The 15,623-nt window shown below is 41.0% G+C and overlaps 1 long non-coding RNA gene across 4 annotated transcripts in view; it reads left to right on the top strand.

Moving 5' to 3' along the window:
• Window positions 1-15,623, top strand: part of LOC125620119 — a 73,353-nt gene extending 57,730 nt beyond the window's left edge. For 2 of the 4 annotated variants that reach the window (XR_007351700.1, XR_007351697.1), the window contains exons 4-7: window positions 3,334-9,006; window positions 11,568-11,713; window positions 12,030-12,131; window positions 13,486-15,622. This is a non-coding gene — a long non-coding RNA (uncharacterized LOC125620119). Of the gene's footprint in view, window positions 1-3,333; window positions 9,007-11,567; window positions 11,714-12,029; window positions 12,132-13,485 lie in introns of all 4 variants that reach the window. The other 2 variants (XR_007351699.1, XR_007351698.1) reach the window with 2 other exon arrangements.

Here is a 15,623-nt window from a genome sequence, read left to right as displayed (position 1 = left end):
GCAGCACTTCTTTGGGCCCCGTGAGCCGTGCATAAGGTGTTGAGGAGATGCTGCAGGGAGGGGAGCTAAGGACAGAGTGTGGCTGGATACAACCCAAAGAAGACCTTGCTGACTTTCTATGATGAGGCCACTACACTGGCAAACTACAGATCCCAACTGAGTCAGGGTAACATCATCTCTGCTCCCAAGCCCCAACCTAGAGCCACTTGCCGAGAGAGAGAGAGAGAGAGAGAGAGAGAGAGAGAGAGAGAAAGCAGACCATACACTCACCCACCTCAAGTTTCTAGCTGGAATCTGATTTTCCCAGGGAGAGGGAGGACGGGGGACTTAAATTGGATATGAGTTTGGAATTTTGAGCCAGACTAGATTGGACACTGCATATGATGGGTAAGTTATGGGAAACCTTTAAGGCATCATTACAGAATGGGCAAAGGTGGTGACTGGCAGAAAATAAAACATCACACTCATTCCCACCTGGTTGAGATTCCTCAAGTTGCTTTTTTCAAAGGGGGGGAACTTTTTTTTTTTTTTAAAGCATTTTCTTCTTCTAACACAAAAGCTGGAGAAATCTAGAAAGTAGAACAAGAGTGGTTGCCTTGTTTAGAGCAAAAATATGTAAACTCTGAAACTTTTTTCCATGCCTGTGGAGCTGTTACTCAAAGATTTGTTGATATATGGTATAGTAGTTTCTTATTGCTGCTATAACAACTTACTACAAAGTCAGTGGAATAAAGTAACATGGTTTTATTTTCTAGAAACCCAACGTGGGTCTCAATAGGCTAAAATCAAGGTGTCAGGCGGGCTATACTCCTATTTTAGTCAGGTTTTGCATCTCTGTGATGAAAATACCCAACAAAAACAACTTAAAGAAGGAAAAGTTTATTTGGGGCTCAAGGTTTCACAGGCTTGTACATTGTGAACTCCAACTCTGGGCCCAGGGTGGCAGCACATCATGAGTGAAGGGCCCTGCAGAGGAAAACTGCTCAGAAACCAGACAGACAGGGAAGGAGGGAAAGGGCCACAGGGAAGACGCACACTTCCAGGGCATGTCCCAGTGACCCACCTCCTCCAGCCATACCCCACCTGCCTATAGTTACCATCCAGTCAGTCCATTCAAATGAGGGTGGACAGATTAGGCTGCAGCTCTCATGATGTAATCCTTTCACCTCTGAATATTCCTGCATTAACTGGAGCTTTTGTGGGACATCTCATATCCAAACTATAATAACTCCTGTCTAGAGTTTCTGGTGGTGAATATATTTCTGTGCTCTTTTAGTTTCTAGAAATTGCTCACTAAAAAGATGTGACCTTTTTCTTCATTAAAAATGCTGAATGGCAAGTTGAGTCCTTCTTACCATATCACTTTGACTTCCTCTTTTGTCTTCCTCTTTCACTTTTAAGGACCCTTGTAATCCCTTGGGCTCACCTGCATAATCCAGGGTAATCTTGGTGTGTGTGTGTGTGTGTGTGTGTGTGTGTGTGTGTGTGTAGTGTGTGTGTTGCTGAGGATGGAACCCAGGGCCTCATGCATGCTAGGCAAGTGCTCTACAACTGAGCTACAACCTTCTCCCAATCTGGAGTCAATTGGTTAGCAACCTTGATTTTATCTGTAATCTTTGTTTCCCTTTTCCATACAACCAAACTTATTCACGGGTCCTGGGGTTATATCACAGACAACGTAGGGGAGCTATTATTTTACTATTTGTGTCTTATATGTTATAGAATTCAATTTACTGTAACAAAAATGCATGTGATCCTCACAATATCCCAGCCAAGATTCACCCCCATTCCATCACCTTGCCTCACAGGAGTGGAGGGACATCCGGTGTACTGTGAACTATGAAAACCAGTAACTAAGAGACTACTGGATGTTGGTCATGTCCTGATAGTCAAACAAGTCATTCAATCCCATTTAGGGCCCAAGCAGGGGTGACTGGAGGACATGTACTCTGCACTCACCCCCAGAAACTGAGAAACTCCAGTCCTTGTTTCCCCAGCAATAGTGTCCTTTTCCCTCTCAGATGTTCTGCTGCCACCAGGACTTACCCTTAGCCCCAAGCACATGCAGGGACCTGGATTTAAAAATTCCAGATGGCTGAAACCAGTTTCAGGCACTGCAAGATGCTACTGACTTAGGGAACAAGAAAGGCAGTAAAGTCCCTGTCTCTGGTTGCTGAGTGTCAAGGCTCATCATTGTCTGAGGTGGAATCTTCTGGGGAAAGCCGCATTTGCGAGGGTGCTGCAGCCTGTCTTGGGGGGAGAGCTAGTGTCCATCCCACTATCTCTTCAGGGAGGGCTGTGGAGAAGGGCTCTGTGAGACTAGGACCCAGCTCTCTTAACTGTGCTCTGGGAGGAAAGATGCATGCGGGCATTCTTTCAACTTCCCTATATTTTGCCATATTGATATCTAGTCCCTTAGCTTCTGACTCAGGGTGCACAAATGGTTGTCTGGCCTCCAGATTTGGAAATGGGATTCCATACACCCCATACAGGCCCAGTTTGCTGGCCTTTATGAGTCACCAGGGGTGCTGAGGTGGGGTAAGGAACAAGGACACTGGAGCTGAGAGTTCTCACCCTCAATAGGATGCACTAGCAGGCTAGGTTGCCCTGGGACAGGGGCAGAGGTAGGGACAAGGACAGGGGAAAGTGTTTGGTTCAGCACAGCCCTTGGACATCAGAATGTTTTCCCACAGTGCTCTCTCTTCTAGCCTTGCTATAAGGACACTTTGAGGACAGCAGAACCCACTATTAGATCACCCTCAGTGGTGGACTCTTAGGCACCTGAGACATTCTGTCTTGGTCCCTTTTCTCTGGAGTACTGCCCTTGCCAGCTCTTTCACACAAAAGCGGTCATTCTGCTTCTTTCTTTATACAACAAGGCTCTTACACAATGAGGCCCAGTAGCTTATTGGAAAGATGGCGATGGCCTATTAAAGCAGAACCTCAAACCTTGGGAACACAGGACTTGTCTACCTTCCTGGGGAGGAAGAAGGACCATCCTCCCATAGAAACACTGCACCACCATGACCTTGACACAGACTTCCCCCAAGACCGTTCATTTGTTTAAGATAAAGTTACCTTCCCCCCATGAATGGATGGAAGGCTTTCCTTCTGAAGCACAAAAATCCATAAGTCCACTAAGAAGATTTTTAATGAAAATTACTGTTTTTAAAATGAAAAAAAATCATCCATGCTTTTAAATATTTGAACAAAAAGGCCATGTGTATTGCAACCCAATGAGGCACATTTCCAATTAAAACGAGAGGTTTCTATGGTTCAAGCATGTTGGTGAAGCCATAGCCAGATATAATAATTTTGTCTCAATTATTTCAGGGATGACTGCACAGGGAAGATTCTCGCTCCAGAAAAGAGCCCAGGACTATGAGAAGACACAGCTGTCCATCCCAGGGCTTTCCCTCCGCTTCCAGCTGACATGACTTGGAGCCTCTGGGTCTTCGTCTGGGAGTTGGGAGAACCACACAGCCCTCCCAGCCTACCTGCCTACCAGGTTGCTGTGAGACTCCAGTGAGGGGAAGAGAGTGCTGATGAGTCAGAGGCTCCATGATGCCCTGCCTTGCCATCAGTTGGCCCTGGAGAAGAGACTGTTGTGATCCCCTGAAATTCTTATGATTCTATCAGGCAATGGTCACAGAACTATTCCCACTCAAGCTCCAGCTGTCCTTACGCACAGCACTCAAGGGATTCCCTAGTCAGAGACTAGGTCACCAGCCACATGCCAGGGTGAGCCGGGGAGAAGAAGCAGAGTGGGTGATGGGGCAGGCAAGAGGACAGACTTGCCATGACTTCCTTTTGCCCAGTGTGGCAGACAGCAAGGTCCAGATCTACTCCAGAGGCACATTGTCCACAGAGGAGTCATTTAGGCAACCTCACTGCAGCTGATGTTATAGGCCCAAGGTTCCAGGGTGACATGGCTTGATGACAGTCACAGAAGCTGTCATGCCCTGCCTCTCTGCGACTTCACCCTCAAATCCTGCTCCTTCTCAGTGATGGAGAATTTGGGTGTTTCCCCTATTCAGCAGAATTACAGAGCTCTGTCAGAGGACTGCATAGTGTTACTTCTAGAAACTATTTTCACTAAATTATATTTCATGTGTGCTAGGATTATGTTGAAGGTGAGAATAGAAACTGTTTCCACTTGCACATCACTGTTCCAGAAAACACGTGTCTCGCCTCAGGAACTTCCCCTCAAAACCATTTGAATGAACTCATGACTGTTTAACTTTTCAATAATTAACATCAAACAACTATTTCCTTTCCAACACTCTTTGACACCTTCCCTAAAAACCCTTGCTTTGCTGAGCATGATGGTGCACTCCCATAATCTCAGCGGTTCGGCAGGCAAACACAGGAAGATTGAGAGTTTAAAGACAGCCTCAGCAAAAGTGAGGAACTAAGCAACTCAGTATGACCCTGCCTCTAAATAAAAAAATATATATATACAAAATAGGGCTGGGGATGTGGCTCAGTGGTTGAGTGCCCCTAAAGTTCGATCCCTGGTCCAAAACAAAACAAAACAAAACAAAACAAAACCTTTGCTTTCCTGTGTCCATCAACCTTTCAGGATTATGCTGTGATTCTTACCCAATTCTAATCATGCTCCTGTAAGACAGACCCACTTTTAACTAGACCCCCAAACCTTAAAGCCTCTTCCCTTTGAGGTGTTAACAAGACTTTGCCCAGGAAGTGATCTTCCTTCTTGGCATGAGTAAGCAACTTCATTTTGCGCTTTCAATAAGTGTTTTTGAATAGTCAACATTTGAAAAAGGATAGGCTGAGAAATGGCATCTATTTTCTGGGTCGACTAGGAGAGTCATCACCTTGCCAGGAAGACTTATTTTTCTTCTAATCCTTTGTTTTCTCTTCACCTTTACCTAACTCATGGAATTTCGTGTTCTTTTTCACCATCTTCAACCCCCAGGGAAGGAGGAAGGGTACTGCTGTTACTGCTCTCAGCATCCCACCCTTGTCCCTGGGCCACAAGTCCCACCTATTACCAGTTCCTGGACTCCACACTTGTGCCTGAGGGCTCTCCTGTCCACCCTGTCCTGACTAGGAAATGCATAGTCAGTGCCTCATAATTAGCACATCCACAGCTCTGATGTTCCACCAAGACTCAGGAAATAGTATATAAATATCACAGTGCCCTCATCCCTCTGTGGAACAGCTTTTCAGACCTGTGTTTTCCATCTTTTGGAGTTTCCCCTCAGGATTGTTACGGGCTTACGGTAGTGGCTGACTTCATAGTCACCACTTCCTGGCTTCTTTTCTTTACCTGTGTCCCTTCCCTACTTCGCTACAAGTATTCCCCAAGTGGTTTACTTGAATCTCTGTCTCAAGGTCTACTTCTGGAAGAATCCAAACTCAAAGGGATATAAATAAGCAGAAAGGCATGGAAACCAGTCAGATGTCTTACATATTACAAATGTTCAAATAAATGTTTGTTGCACTGAGGGGAGAATGATGCAAAGTGACTTTACAATGCACAGCGCAGAACTGAGCACATAGCCGGTGTCTGATAATAAATGCCTGGGGAGGAGAGGAAAAGCCTAATGTAGAGCAGGCTGGATGATATCCCAGTGGATCTGATACAGAGGGAAGGTGAAGAACCATTGGCCTTTGGGCATCCTTCTGGAATTAGAGTTCTGTGAGTTCACCTGGCTGTAGTGGAGATGGGGAAACTTCTGGGGGCAAAAGCCTCACTGGGGGTATCCAGTTAGCCTCTCTCCTCTTCCCATTGAATTTTCTTTGATCACACAAAATTCATTTTAAACACCATGATGGAGAAATAATTTATATATCTGATTATTTACCATTTTAAAGTGCAAGAAGAGTTGCACAACCATCATCACTAATTCTAGAATATTCTCCCCCCTCCTCCACAAAAACCTGCATCCATTTAACAGTCTCTCCTCATTCATGACTCCCTCAGCTGCTGGCAAACACTAATCTACTTTCTGTTTCTACACATTTGCCTGTTTTGAGCATTTCATCATTTTATAAATGGAGTCATAAACTATGTGGTCTTCCTTGACTGGATTCTTTTACTTGGCACATATTTTCAAGGTTCATCTATGTTGTGGCATGAATCAGTACTCCATTTCTTTTTATTGCCAAATAATATCCCATATGGATATTCCAGATTTTGTTTATCCATTAGTCAGTTGGTGGGTGTTTGGATTCTTTCCCCTTTCCGGCTATTATGAATATTCATGCGACAGTTTTTGGGTGGACCTATGTCTTCATTCCTAGTATATACCTAGGAGTAGAACTGCAGGACATATTATAGTTCTATGTTGACCATTTTGTGGAACTGCCACATTGTTTTCCAGAGTAGCTGCACCATTTCACATTCCTGCCAATGATGTAGGAGGGTTCCAAGTTCTCCACATCCTAACACTTGCTATTGTCTTTCTTTTTTTTTTTTTTATTATAGCCACCCTATAGTGTGAAGTGGCATTTTAGTGTTTTTTTTTAATTTACATTTTCCTCATGACTAATGACAGTGAGCATCTTTTCATATGATCATTAAACATTTTTATAACTTCTTTGGAGAATTCTCTTCGAATCCTTTGCTCATTTTTTAAAATTGCGCTATTTGCCTTTTTTATTGTTGAGTTGTAAGAGTTCTGGATACTGAACCCTTACCAGGTAAGATGATCTGTAGATATTTTCTGTGCAGTAGTTTTCACTTTCTTCATAGAGTCCTTTAAAGCACAAAATTGTTCAATTTTGATGAAGTCCAACTTGGCTATTTCTTGTCCTTTCCTTGTGCTTTTGGTGTCATAACTAAGAAACCATTACCAAAAGGTCATAAAGGATAAGATCTATGTTTTTTTTTTCTAAGAGTTTTTTTAGTGTTAACTCCTTATGTCCAGATCTTTGGTCCATTTCAAGTTAAATTTTGTAGATGGTGTGAGGTGGGATCCATCTTCATTCTTCTCACATGGCTATCATCTTTTCCAGCACCATTTGTTAAAAACATCATTCTTCCCCTCACTGGATTGTTGTGGTGCGCTTGTCAAAATCAATTGACCATAAAGATGAAATTTATTTCTGTACTCTTAATTCTATTCCATGGATCTATGTATCTTTCCTTAGGAAAGGAAAGATACATAAATCCATGGAATACCACACTGTCTCGATTACTGTATTTTTGCAATAAATTTTTAAATTTGGAAGCAGGTGTAAAGTCCTCTAAACTTGTTCTTTTTCAAGATGGCTTTAGCATTAGCTATTCTGAGTTCTTTGCATTTCCATAAGAATTTAGGTGTCACTTTGTTAATTTCTGAAAAAAAAAGTTCAGATTTTTATAAGGATTTAAAAAAAATTTTTTTTGTAGTTTTAGGTGGACAGAATGCCTTTATTTTATTTGTTTATTTTTACATGGTGCCTCACACATGCTAGGCAAGCACTCTGCCACTGAGCTACACCCCAATCCATTGATAAGGATTTTGTTGAATGTTTAGATCAAAATTTATAGAGTGTGACCATCCTTTTTAAAAACATCATTTCATTGTTGTTGTTTATTTCTTATGTGTTGATGAGGATTGAACCCAGGTCCTCAAACATGGTAGGCAGGTGATTTATCACTGAACTACAACCCTAGCCCTAGAATGTGATCATCTTAACAAATAAAGTTATTTAGCCTGTAAACATGAGATTTTATTTGCATGTATTTAGGTCTTTCATTTTTCTTCAACAATATTTTGTAATTGTCAATGTACAAGTCTACACTTCTTTTGTTAAATTTATTTCTAAGTATTTCATGCTTTTTGATGCTATTATAAATTGAATTGTTTCTTACCTTCACTTTTTGATTGTTCATTATCAACTTATAGAAATATAATTGATGTTTGTATGATACCACAAAATTTTAAAATCTATGAGTTTTTCCTTCAAAATCAATGATTATTTTTAAAGATATTTTCTGTATTTTAAGATAAGAGATTATTTGAGGCCTGCCATAGAGCACTGAAAGCTTATTGCTGTCCTTGAGATTAAACAGAAAAAATCTTGGGGTGATGTGAAGCATGTGGTCCCTTAGTCCTAGGATGAAGTAGAATAGCAGAAAGTCCTGAACTTTCAAACTGCTTCAGATGTCCTTGAGCACAGAACACAGATATGGAAGTAGTACAAATTTACAAAATGAAAGATTAATCTCAAAGGCTGGTATACTACAATGATTGCTGGAGATACACATTTTGAAAAAAAAAAAAAAAACACATAAAACACTCTCCCAGGAAAAATGGGAGTATGTGGTTCACTACCAACTTGGGGTGTTGGTTATGACATTTTGACTTTGAATGGACCATGGGATCATGCAGCCTGTGCATCTGAATGTCGAGATAAGAAAACAGAGTCCAGAAAAGTACAGTGACCCATGGTGCTATAGAGGAGCAAAAGCAAAGGATTTGGGAAGAAATTACCTAAGTCCTTAGAACTGTGAGACTTCTAGAAAGGTTGCTTGGCTCCCATCATCCTTAGATAGTCATTTGTTAAAGTGGAAAGTGAGGACTACCTTGCAGGTTGGTTACAAAGAATTGATATCCAGCCAGTTGAATGTTTCCCAGGTGCCACGTGTCAGGCACTGCTCTGGATGCTGAGGACAGGGTAGAGAGTAGAGTCCATGACCACAAGAAGAGTAGGTTCACAGTGAGGATTAAATGAGATAGATTAATAATAACGTGCCAGGCTTAGCATTGTTTCTTTGGCTCATTGTATATGCTCTTTGTAAGATCAGGTTACATTTCCCCAAAGCAGACCCTCACTGTATTCAGTTTTGGATCCTGAATGCCACATTCAATGCCTGACACTAGGTAGTCTCTTGAATATTATTGAACTAAACAAATCTTCTTCTCACCCGGAGTCGAAAGAGGACTTGAAACACCTGAGGGAAGCATTGGGCTGATGGAGTGAGGAAGCAGAGCATCTCAGGAGGAGGAGGTGACCAGCACAAAAGTCATGAGACCAGCTCCTGATCCAAAGGTAAATAAATCAGTCAATCCAGGCTTTATTTCATTTTCTAAAAATGAAAACAATCTCTTGATAAAACACTTCTGGTCACATCCACATGTGAATGTCTTTTCAGACAAAATAAATAAGTTTTCTGGAAAGACTAAGTTTTAAAATAGAAATAAATGCAATTTATGTCAATATCACTCTGAGAGAAAAATAAAAGCAATACTGTGCATGCCATCATGAGATTGAGCCTGTCCAAAATGGGATAAGAGTGGTGAGGGCGGGGTGGTTCACAAAGAAGGGGTGACTTCAGGCCTAGAACAGGAGGTCAGGCCCAGGGCCTCATCCTAGACTTCTGCATGGACCCTGCATTCTTCCTGCTGGGTCCCAAACATCTTGAGATATGCAGCCCCATGGGGGAGGGGCAGAGGGAGCAGGAATTGGGCTGGGACCATGGGAGCAGCTGGTGACCATGAACCGTGTGCCAGGCATTATACAGAGCTCTGGGTCTCTAATCTCTCCTTGCCTCATTGAATCAGTCCTCTCCAGCCCGACTGAGAGAGAAAAAAAGGAATTAGTATTTAGACAATACTCAAGTGGAAATCCAGAGGGCCGGTTCCAGATCCAGCTGTTTCTTGCTGGCTGTATGATCTTGATGCAGTACATTAACTTTTGAAATATTCATTTCCTCATTGTTAAATGAGAAGTCAGAACTAGATTTGGCATGGTGAATACCCCAGAGGTGTGTCCCTTCCCTATAGGTCCTCTACAGCAGACATTAGTAATCAATCACTCTCCACTTCTCTTCCCAGCTGGTTACCTGAGCCTCCCTCACAGACCACTCATTTGGGATTGGGTACAAGATACAAGTTATTTGTCATCTGCGACCAGACAGTTTTACAAGGGTTTTTGTTTGTTTGTTTGTTTTTATACTGGATCTATGTGATTTAAATCATTTTCTGTAGGTTAGTCCACTATTGTTATTATGAGGTAGAAAATTGATGATTCTATAAAGACAAGAAAGAGCCGGTGGTGGCTCTACATCAGTGTAAGCCGTGGTGACTATTATTTATGTAGAGTACTTTCAACAACACCACCCTGCAGCTTCTGAAGAAGGGGGGCTTCCTATGAGCTTGGTCAAGGATGGTCAACACGGAGATTGAGTAGCAGGGAGACATGGAGAAAGAATTGTGAAATTTAAAAAAATAAAATATAAACGTGTATTTCTGTGCCAGTATTAATTGAATTCCATGCAATAATCATTCAGGAATCGTTGCTAGGAAATCAGCGGCTACTAGTCTAGCTGAGTTCAGACAGGAATGTGTCATTCATACAATACAAACAGGGAAGGGCTTTGAAGAGCATGAAACTGGTCTCTGTCCAATTCTATTCAAGGAAACATAGTGCAGGGTTTTTTAGACACAGCTAAGGTGAAAAATCTTTCCCAAGGTGATCTAATTTCCAGGGTGGTGACCTGGAGTGCCACCCATGGGTCTCATTTCGTCTGCCCAGCCGGTCACTGCTGTCCCTTACAGCTGTTGTCTGGCTTCTGACCCAAGACCTGGCTGCTGTGTGTCTGGGACCAGAGTGATGGCTGAGTTGGGAGGAAAATGACATCTTTTTAGAGTTCTAAACTCTAAATTCCATTTTCACTTGGAAAGTGAATTTCATCCCCCCCAAAATCCACCCTTTGGAATTGATTGGGGCTCAGAGGAAGACCCCAACTCATCACTTGAGAGCCTAGCCCCACCCAGCCTCTTCTTGCTCTCCTGCCCCACACTCCTTTCCTTGTAGCACAAACCACCAGTCAGTCTCTTCTGTGTTTAAGGATTTATGTGGTCAGGGTCTCTCCTCTCTCTGCCATGGAAGCTCCAAGAGGATGTGGATTTATGTCTGTTATGTTCACAGCTGTTTCTTTGGTACTTACCAAGACTTAATCACATAAATTAATACCTGAAACTGAATAGGCACCTACTATTTGTTAAAGGACCAAAGCCACTCATCTATTCAATATTTTGTTCACCTTGACAAGAAAGATTTAAGTGACTATCTTCTGAATGCCTGAAATGATTCCCCAGGTTTGGGATTGGGGTCTGGGAGGTGGTTTGAAAAGGAAAGGGAATTTCTACTGAGGATTAAGGGAAAAGGCAAAGAAATGATTGTCTCTTTATGTGTCACCTTCTAATTCATCATGAGCTTTTATGTTCATGGTTTACTTGTGCTTCAAGTCAAGCTTTTGAGGTAAGTAGCCTTATCTTGGTTTTCCAGAAGAAGAAATGCGGTTCATAGAAATTAACTTACCCCAAACCACATAGCTATTAGTGGTAAAGCCTAGGCCTTTACACAAGTTAGGAATGTCATCTTCAGCACCTGGCCACTCTGCTCCCCATCCCTCACCCCCAAATGTTTCTCTAGCTAGCTGCTTTGCAGGAGTCAAAACTGTTTTAGCAATCATGGTGGGACCCAAGTTCCTCAGGGGCTCTAATATGGTGAGTTTCTTTTTTGTTTTTTTAATCTGCTTTGGTTTGAGATATCTTTTCCTATAATCCTTAAAAGACAGGGGAAATTCATATGATACTTATCCACAGGAAGAGAGAACATGCATGGAGAAGAGACATTCAAGTTTGGAATCAGATTTCCCAAGCCCCTAAGGTTCTGGCACTTCCCAGAATACCCGTGGCAGGATTCCCCATGGATGGTGATTTCATTTCCAGGGAAGTTCTCCTTTGTAAATGTAAGTGTAAGTCAAGTGTAAGTGTAAATCAAGTCTATTTGTAAGTGTAAATCAAGTCTATTTCCCATCCCTGTTAGGCTTAGAGATTCTTAGTGATATATTATTTTATTTTCCAGATCCCAAGAACTTAGCCCTCTACCCTAAAACTGGCAACTTTAACACTAAAATTCTTGTGTTTTGGGCAACTAAAGATTGCCTAATAGCTCCTGTCTCCCTCCCTCCCCAGCATCCAGGACCCATCTAGTATGTTAGTTGTCCTGAGACCTGTGAAAAAAAGTTTAAATTCCCATTCTGAGAAAGTTCCCTTTTATTTTAGGTTATTACAGAATCGCCCAGTGGTCCAGGCAATGGTACCAGCCTGCCTGACATAGGAGGGTGAATGGATGAGTAGATTTCACCACATATTAATATCTTTCAAGTAAGTATTTAAATAATAAGATTCCCTTCATTGGATTTTCTGTTGTATCTTATTTATATCACCTTATGTTGCTGGGCTATTCAGTGTGTGAAAATAATTTTGAAATAATTTTAGTCGATTTCTTTTGCTAGGTTCTCAGGAAGAAACCACATCTGTGTTAGAAAGGGGATAGACATTTGCTCTTACCTTTATAAAACATGCTTCTCTGTAGGCTTGTTGGGAAGGGTTAACAAAATGTTCTAAATAGGTCATATCCTAGCCTGGGAACCCAAAGCCCTGATGACAGGAAGGGTTGGAAAGTGACAGCAGGATGCACATTTCTCTGTCACAGCTTCCTCAAACTTAAAAAGCATGGTCAATGACAGGAGAGAGTCAGCCCTGTGCCTTCAACATGAAATTCCACATTCAAAGTTCTTAGGTTTGCTGTGGTCCCATTGCATTCAGGGTTGTTTAGGGCAAAGCGAAGGGTGCATATATAAAGGAGAAGATAGTACTTGAAAAAAATACTGGTAGTCAGGGTGCATAGAACATACAAACATGAAGCAACTGGAGAAGACAGGCAAATGTCACAGTGTGAAATGTATTAGCCCAGACTGAACAGAGGTGATGTGACTGCCTAAGGAAAGGGGGATCTCAGCATACACTCCAGTTTTCTCCCTACACTATTCCATCTGCTTATCAAGGGAATCTTCCTTAGCCTAAAAGAAAAATCTTCATTTATTCTGTGTTTCCTAATGAATATTGTCATGGGTTTCCTGAAAGGACAGAATATCATAAATTAATTAGAAGACAGAGGGAAAGAGAATCTCTCAGTAGCAAGGAAACAGAGGGAAAATATGATGTATAGATGATAAGAGATGCAATAAAAATATTAAAAAATCAGAACTAAGAGATTAAAAATAAATAGCATATGTTAATAAAGAGAATATCCAAATAGCCAATAAATGATCTGAATTTGTCTCACTAAAAATTTACATTGAAATCTTTACTCCCAAAGCAGCAGGAGGTAGAGGGGAGGTGATCAGAATATGGAGGCAGAATCCCCATGCCTGGCATTAGTGCCCTTACAAGGGACTGAGAGAGAACACTCCCTGTTAGGGTCTAGATGTGACATGTCCCCCAAAAGCTCATGTGTGAGACATTGCAAGAAAGCCTTAACCAAATCAGTGAATTAATCCCATGATAGAATTAATTGAATGGCATCTGAAGACAGGGAGGGTGTGGCTGGAGGTCAGTCATTGGGGGTGTAGCTTTGGGGTATATATTTTGTATCTGGTGAGTCTCTCTCTGCTTCCTAATGTGAGCTGTTTCCCTCCATCACACTCTTACGCCATACGTTCCGCCTCATCCCAAGCCCTGAGGAAGAGAGCCAGATTTCTATGGACTGGGACCTCTGAACTGTTAGCCCCCAAATAAACTTTTCCTGCTCTATAATTGTTCTGGTCAGGTCTTTTAGTCACAGCAGTGAAAAATCCTGACTAAAACATTTCCTTTCCATCATAAGAGGACATATCAAGAAGGTTCTATAAGTAACCAGAGAGCTGGCCTTCCCCAGACACTGAATCACCTTGATCCTCGACTCCCACACTCCAGAACTGTGATAAACTGTGACTTCCGTTGTTGATAAACTGCCCAGTTTATGGCATTTTGTTATGGCAGCCCAAAAGGACTAAGGAAGAACTGCAAATTGAAAAATCCCAATGTTACAGCACCACTCACCCAGTTGAGGGTCAAAAAGGAAAAGGACAGATGATACTCAGTTTGGGTAAAGATATGGAGTAACTCGAACTCTCATTCACTTTTAATGGGAATGTAAATTAGTATCAACAACAGAATTTATATATATCTCCTATATACCAGTGAGAATAAATGAATTCTAACTACATGAAACACCATGAGTCTCACGAACAATGCTTAGTGAAAAAATAGAAAACCAGGCACAAAAAAATACATGCTATATAATTTCATTTTTATAAAGTCCCCAAACAGACAAAACTCTGAGTTAAAAGTCAAGATAGTGGAGTCCCTTGTAGGGGACAGTGGCTGGAAGGGATCATGAGTGTCTCTAAGCCTGTTACTGCTTGGTTCCTGATCCGGGGGCTGGGGACACAAGTGGGCTCTTTGTGAAAAATCAGCAAGCCATACATCTTGATTTGTTCATTTTCTTTGTGTGCATATTTCCAAAAACTTGCAAAACATAAAGATCAAAATAATACCTACAAGAGTGAAGTTGGTTCTTACTTCACATTATATACAAAATTAACTCAAAATGGACCAAAGACCCATATATAAGAGCTAACTCTTAGGAGAAAATGTAGACATAAATTTTCATTAATTTTGAATCGGCAATGGTTTCTTAGCCATGCCACCAAAAGCAAAAGTAACCAAAGAGAAAAAAATAGATAAAACGGACTTTATCAAAACTGGAAAGTTCGGTGCTTCACGGGACAAAATGAAGAAAGTGAAAAGAATACCCACAGAATGAGAGAAAAATATTTGTAAATCTGATAAGGATTTAATATCCACAATATATAAAGAACTCAAACAACTCAGCAATAGAAAAACTAATTTAAAAACAGGCAAAAAGATAAATAGACATTTCTCCTAACAAGATCCACAAATGGTCAATAAGCATATGAAATGATGCTCAACATCACTAGTTGCTAAGGAAATGGGAATATATCACAATAAGACACCACTTCACAATAACAGGATGGCTAAGATAAGAGGCAGATGATAGAGACAATGCCATGATGGTGAGCATGTGTAGAAATTATAACTCTCATACATTGCTGGAAGGAATATGAAAAGGTGCAGCTACTTTGGAAAATGTTTTGGCAATTCTTCAAAAGTTTGACATAGAAGTCCCAGATGCTCCAGAAATTCTACTCCTAGTCCTGTAATCAAGAGAAATTCAACATAGGTCTACACAAATAAATATACATGGATTTCATTGAAACATTATTTATAATAGCCCAAAATTGGAAAAGCCCAAATGTCTATCAATGGATGAAGACAGATGAGTGGATAAATAAAATGCAGTGCATATATAAAAGGAATATTATTCAGTTATAAGAAGAATAAAACACAACAAGGCTACAATATTGATGAACCTTAAAAACATGAGGTGAAAGACTCCGGTCACAAGGATCATGTGTTTTAAATGAAATATCAGGATGAGGCAAATCCAGAGAAATAGAAAGTAGGTTAGTGGTTCCAGGAGCTGCAACCGTGGAAGGAATAGGGAGTGATGAAAATCTGAAATTGGAAAGTGGTGATGATGTACAACTTTGTGAATATTCTATATGCTATTGAATTGTGTGTTTTCCCATTGAATTTTGTGGTATGTGAATTTTTTCTCAATAAAAGAACCTACTAGAGGAGATTTTTAAACAATAAAATAATTGTGTATTATGAAAAAAAATCTGTTGTTCACTTAAATTCCTCTCTTTGGAAACCATCTTTGTATCTATTACAAGAGCCCACTGGTTC

Source organism: Marmota marmota, unplaced genomic scaffold, assembly GCF_001458135.2.
Source record: "Marmota marmota marmota unplaced genomic scaffold, marMar, whole genome shotgun sequence".
NCBI classification, from domain to species: domain Eukaryota; kingdom Metazoa; phylum Chordata; class Mammalia; order Rodentia; family Sciuridae; genus Marmota; species Marmota marmota.
This window is presented reverse-complemented; position numbering and strand designations above follow the sequence as displayed.